We start from the raw sequence: 6169 nt of genomic DNA, 5'->3' as shown, positions 1-6169 counted from the left end.
CTGACCTCCACTCCCCAAGTCAGTCACCACGAGGACAAGTTCTTTGTTTAGAGATGATTTAATCCAAGCTCACCAACAACATCACTCAGCTGTCCTCGTCAGAACTAATAAAATAAAAGCAGTTACATTCAGAGACGTCAGTTTAATAAACATAAAAATATTGCTCTTTTAGCCTCGCTCACATATTCTGTAAAGATTAAATGACTTAAATCATCACGTGGTTTACAAAAACACATTGTTACCAAACTCGGCAAACAATTGCGCATCCAGAAATAACTGTTTTATCTCGTTTGACATGGAAACTTAAAATTACAAAGACACACTGAACGCACCTTCCTACCAGCTGTAACCTAACAGGAGAACGTACGTTCGTCTTCACAGCTGCAATACATACCTGACAAAAAGCCGTTCATCGATTAGATTTAACACGACGCTTCTCCACAATACTTTGATACGGGTTCTTCAAAAGTGTCCATTTTTAAAACTGCGGCAAGACACAGCAAAGAGCACAATACGCACACCCTTCTTCTTCGTCTCCTCCCGTTTCTTCGTCTTCTTAAGTTTTATTCCTCTTCTTCTATATAGGGTTTATTGGCGGTTGGCAAACAGCAAAATGGTGCATTACCGCCACCAACTGGTATGGAGTGTCGACCCTCAAGCCCTCCCCAAATGTTTACTCTCTTTAAAAACTGGAATAGGGCCTGATAAGACTCACGTCTTGAGTCCTTTTGCAGTAAATCAATAAGATCCAGTTTCATTTTTATGTTACTGAGGTTTTGGATCAGTTACCTTCTCTCCACCTGATATTTCTGACAGTGTAATCTAACATGTTCTATAGTTCACCCTTCTCTGCAGTAATCATGTTTCCCTGTCATGAATAGTTTTGTGTTCAAACCAGTATGTCCAAACCTTATTCTAGACATAACCACCTCCTCCAAACTGTGCTTCTCATTCCTCCTGCTCTCCTTTGAATGTTATTACAAGCATCGTCCCCTCCTTTCTTTATCCATTGTATTCCTCCCTCTTCTGAAACCACTTTGATGTTTAGATATGTATCCTTTATTTTCTGTATAATACATTAATTTGTCATTTATTATTCGCTCCGTTATTTTAAAGATGCCAGATGTTAAAGCCATGAATCTGTAATTTCCTGGATTTGTATCATCCTTTCCTGGTTCATGTATGGACACAACCTCATTTTTAAGGTGATTTGATAAATCATCCGTATCTTCTGTTTCAGTAAATCCCTATTCTCTATGATGGCATTTCTCTTCCTCTTCGCCCTGCTTCTCTAATATTGCCTGAACTGTGGATTTTAACAAACGTTTTGCCAACACATTTGCCTTTTCCTTATTTTTCACTGCTCTTGCCTCTCCGTTCCTCAAGATTGGATATCCATACTCCTCTATTATTCCATCCATCCGACCGTACCAGCTTTATTTATATGGTTTTATGTTAAAGTTCATACAGCACTTTACAAAGTACTGTATATATACACACAGGTAGATTTGAAAAAAATAAGTGAAATAAAAATTAAAAATGTTTTTAAAGAAAGTTGAGTCAACCCCTTAAAATAGTGCCAAAGGCTTCAGCAAATCAATATGTTTTCAGATAAGTTTTAAACTCAGAAAGAACCTGCCTAACGTGCAAGTACAGATTATTCCACAACAACGGATGCATCACTAACCCCACAATAAAGTGTGTTACAATATTCCAGCCTAGATGTAACAAAGGCATGTATTACTGTCTCATAACACTCCTTTGATAATGTGACCAAGTGGTCGGCGGGGTTCTAAAAGAAATAATAAAATGACAACGCCACCTAAGGGAATTTCACCCCCAGGAAATATATGTTTAAGAAAAATAGATTAAAAAAAGGAATAAAAAGAGGCCGCACAGATTCAAGGATGCACACTGAGGCAGGTTGGCTCCAATATTAAAACAGTTTTATTTATAGTAAAAATAAAATATTTAGAAACCAAGATGTAGCGTCATTGTTGACAGTGTCCTAAAGTGAAAATAAAACAATCATGGAACTTGGACTTACCAGCAGCCGTGGACCCAAAAGAAAATCACACAAAACAAAAATCACTGCAGCCCACCAGGTGCTGTACAAAAGAAAGTGTGAAAACGACTCACCACCTGAGGTCCCAGGGCCACTGGCACGTCCTTCGTCCACTGAAATAAAACAGAAATATGTTAAAAGAATAAAAGGGACACTGAGCGTCTGGCTCGCTACAGATCATAAAAACTAAAAACACACTTTAATAAAAGAAACCGCACACACACCACACTGGAAGGCTTATGCCCCACGGGTCCACTCGTACTGGTAGTAGTTGTCCAAGCCTCAATCGCAAGCTGGTCTGGCTCCCCACAGGCTAAGACCAGCAACGGAGGCAATTTAAAATTCCCGGCACGACACTCGGGCAAAGGATTGCTTCAGCCCGATCACAGAAGCGTGGGCACACGCAACAGTCCAGAGATAAAATAAAACCAGGCGAACCAGGAAATGGTAGGCCTACTTAATAAAACAAGATAAGGCACGATAAAACAATTCAAAACCAGACAAGACAAGACAGCAGGCTCCACTGAGGAGGAGTCCTCACAACAGCGGCTAGGCAGGCGTCTTGATTCTTCAATTAAAGCTGTGTGAGTTGCCACGGAGGTGAAGGCAGCGATCAAACCCTAAAACAGATAAATGTAGCCTTAGCCTCTGGTAGCTGTTAATGCTAATAAAAATAGTTTTAACGGCTTACCCCAGGACCGGAGGCGCTATACTCTCACTGGTGGAGGATCACACAAGCACCTCTCTAAGCAACGCCGGAATAAAACAACCTGCCGCGCTACAACAGACCGCAAAAACTATTACTATACATCCCAATACTGAGAGGGAATCTGAGGTTAAGCAAGAGCATACCTGTGGCTGTCATACGATCTACTCTTGCTGATCAGTCCGTCGCAGAGTGCCAGCATTTACTGCTGCTTTGCGCTGAATGCATGGGAGGAATGGTCCAGAGAAGCACCAGCTTAGCTTTATACCTGATGCCAGCCTGCAATCAGTATGCAGGTGGGTTCCCAATTGACCTAGTTTTGCAGTGAGAGCGAGCGCAGGAGAGAGCAGTAGAGCGAGCGAGCAAGAGAGAGAAAAGAAAGGCGAGTAGCCCATCCGGCTACAATAAGATGGGCTTTATTTTGGCTAATTGCCTCAAATATAAAAGCTTGATCTTACGATCTTATCTTTGCCACCTCTAAGACTGCATTACAAGTACAAGAATTTAATCAGCAACATCAACATTTATATCAATCTTTTGTATTTCCTGGTCACCGACTAATCTAAATGTTTACCAATCAGCAGTACTGAAACACCACTTCTAAACACCCCTTTGTCATTGTAATATTTAAAGAAATTAGGTCACTGCTGAACTGTATATAACCACCATCCTTAACATTGTATTAATTATCATTTCATCAAAGTGTTTATTGAAGCTGCTGGCATTATGTTATAATTTATATTATAGGGGTTATCATAATCAAATATTAACATGTTTATTACAGGTGCAGTTATAACTACTTTAAAATGATTGAGTTAAATATATATGTATCATAACTCATATGCTGAGTATATTGGTACAGTAAAATAGTAGCTGAGCAAAGGCCTGAATGTATTCAGCTTCTTGTGGTATTTGAGTTTGCTTAGTTACAGGTGACGGAAGGATGTCCAGTCCATGGTGACCTCAAAGGCCTTAGGTCATCACCATATTCGGAAGAGTATGCCACAAGGAGGAACCTCTATGTTGCATTTAATTCTTAAAATACATGAATGTTCTGTACATGCAAATTATGTGCTTGTAAACGCAAGAAGGGGCGTTACAATACCCTGATGTTATAAAAGCAATCTAGAGTGTATTTTGGGTAGAGATGTACAACTGTTTTGCAGTTTGCACCTCTCCACGCCATGCGTGCATTCATTAAAATCAATTGTTTGATTGACCTCTTCTGGACCATCATTGTTTTACTCTCATCCTCAATTTCGAACCCGTAACATTTGGTGCATTGGCCGAGGTTGAGTAGAGAGAGTTGGAGGTTGAGACCGAGAGGGTCCGAGGTGCTCAAACAGACAGACACGAGTCAGTGGTCGAAGTGAGTGGACATAAGCCGGCTTATTCAAAGGTAAGGCACTACCTGTTGAATTATTTCCAAACAGTGCTGAATTGGTTCTGACAAAATTGAAAGTCTACTCACTGAAAATTACTGGTAAAGGTCTGTTTTGATTTTGGTGAAAATCTCATGAGAAATTGAAGTCGAAGTAATGATAATGTAAGGTTAAGTGACAGTACTGATTAAAGGAAAAGCAGTTGGACTGCTAAGCAAAGAATAAAGAGGATTTAGAATAAAGAGGATTTAGAATAATAGGTAATTGGTGAAGTTGGTGACATTAAAGTCTCAATTGATTATAAAGCCGGGCTTGGACACCGATATGGTGGGTTTGTGATTTTCGGGTGTCTTCAAAATAATTAAATTGTATAGAACGGGACTCTGGGAGTCTAACAAGTGCATTGTTCGGAGGTGACGCCCCAATTTTCTGGGGACGCTCAGGATTTTCCGTTGGACGGATAGTTCGATTGGCAATCGTGGACAACTGAGGACGGTCCAAAATAGCTACTGACTGGGTCAGTTTACCGTCCGGGACGGTGGTTTGCACTTTTTTGGTCAGTAGAAACCCGGTTTCGGGCGTGAAACTTTAACTTAAAATTTCGAGAAAGCCTTGGCTGTGAGATGCCACAAATAGAGCTTCAGGAAAGTTTGGGTTGGTTAACGCTTTTAAAGTCAGTTAGGGCACTAGCATCGGGCCACCGCCGGGACGGATAATGGCTTAATTGATGACAAAAAACTCAGGGAGTTTATCGGTCGGACTGTTAATTTAAAAATTGTCTAAATTGTGTAGGTTTTGAAATGAGAGGCCTAAAATCTGTGCAGTTGTAATCATAGGACGTCTGTGTAAATATATTAAGAGACTTGTCTGAGTCTGTGAGTCAGGCTGGTATTATTTTTTAGACTGTGTGTGTGTGTGTGTGTGTGAGGATGCAAATAAGGCAGCTGAGAGGTCCATAGAGTATGAGGAAGTTTATAGAGACTGCTAGACATTGCTGATGCATGTACTTAAGACGCTGGTTTTGTTTATTACAATATGTAAGTAAAGTTTTATTTCTTGCCACGACTGTATGACTTTTTTATGGGTTTTGAGATAGGATACATAAACTGTTGATACTTAAGACCGTTACCTGGGTTCTGAGAACTGAAATTGAATTTGAGATAATTTAATTAATAAATATGTCTGTAAGCGATGTGTGTTTTGGGGTGTCGAAGTAAGATGTTTTAGGATTTTAGATGGGTTTTGTTTCAGTTTGAGATAATATATACAGTTACATTTTCTGTGTGTGTGTGTTGTTGAGTGACAACATGCGCAGTTTAAATTGGGCGCTGTTCCTTCCTCTTTTTAGTTTTAAAAACACAAAGCCTGTGAGATTAAAATTACTGTGTGAGGAACGGCTTCACTTTTGATTAGGGAAATAATATGCTTACTTTTGGGTTTATGAAGATCTCGTAACAATCTGGGGGAGATGCCGGGGTAAAAAGAGTGAGCTCGGACGAAGGGGTCCGAGAAAAGAACACCATGAGTTGAGCAAGGTGTTTTAACTGACTCAGGATTTCAGAGAATCGAGTCAGCTGTGATCTTGAGTTTTAAGGGTAAGTTGATTTTAAAGGAAAATCAATGTTTACCATGTTGAAGTAATTCTGATGATATTACTAGATGTGTTGTGATACAAGTAAAGAATAAGTTGTGTAAAGGTGAACACACGATTGTGTTGAGATGTATGGATCGGCTGTGGTCCACATGATAAGTTAATACTGGGTAAACTGAGACAATAAACTGTTTTTAAATCTTCACTGGCTGCAGTGAGATACGTGTGTTGAAGATTACTGGACCCGGCGAGGTCCATATGATGAAGTTCTTGGGCAGATAAATGACAGAAACAGTTTCTGAATTTTGAGGAGAATTCTGAAGCACTGAGGTTGAATTTTCTCTGTGCTGGCAGTGCGCTGTGTGGACTTATATCAGAGTTATAAGTCCAAAGGTTATGACCTGGAGGTCATTCATGGTGTTTAA

The 6169-nt window shown here is 39.9% G+C and overlaps 1 long non-coding RNA gene across 1 annotated transcript; it reads right to left on the bottom strand.

Moving 5' to 3' along the window:
* Positions 1 to 710: 710 nt before the first annotated feature.
* On the bottom strand, positions 711 to 3397 carry LOC120441978. Its single transcript, XR_005614429.1, has 4 exons — positions 2918 to 3397; positions 2757 to 2843; positions 2290 to 2685; positions 711 to 2178 (listed from the first exon to the last, which is right to left on the bottom strand). It is a non-coding gene; the product is annotated as an uncharacterized LOC120441978 (long non-coding RNA).
* Between the last annotated feature and the right edge of the window lie 2772 nt (positions 3398 to 6169).

Source organism: Oreochromis aureus, linkage group 9, assembly GCF_013358895.1.
Source record: "Oreochromis aureus strain Israel breed Guangdong linkage group 9, ZZ_aureus, whole genome shotgun sequence".
Lineage (NCBI taxonomy): Eukaryota > Metazoa > Chordata > Actinopteri > Cichliformes > Cichlidae > Oreochromis > Oreochromis aureus.
Note: the sequence above shows the minus strand (reverse complement) of the source record. Positions and strands in the feature narration are given on the sequence as shown.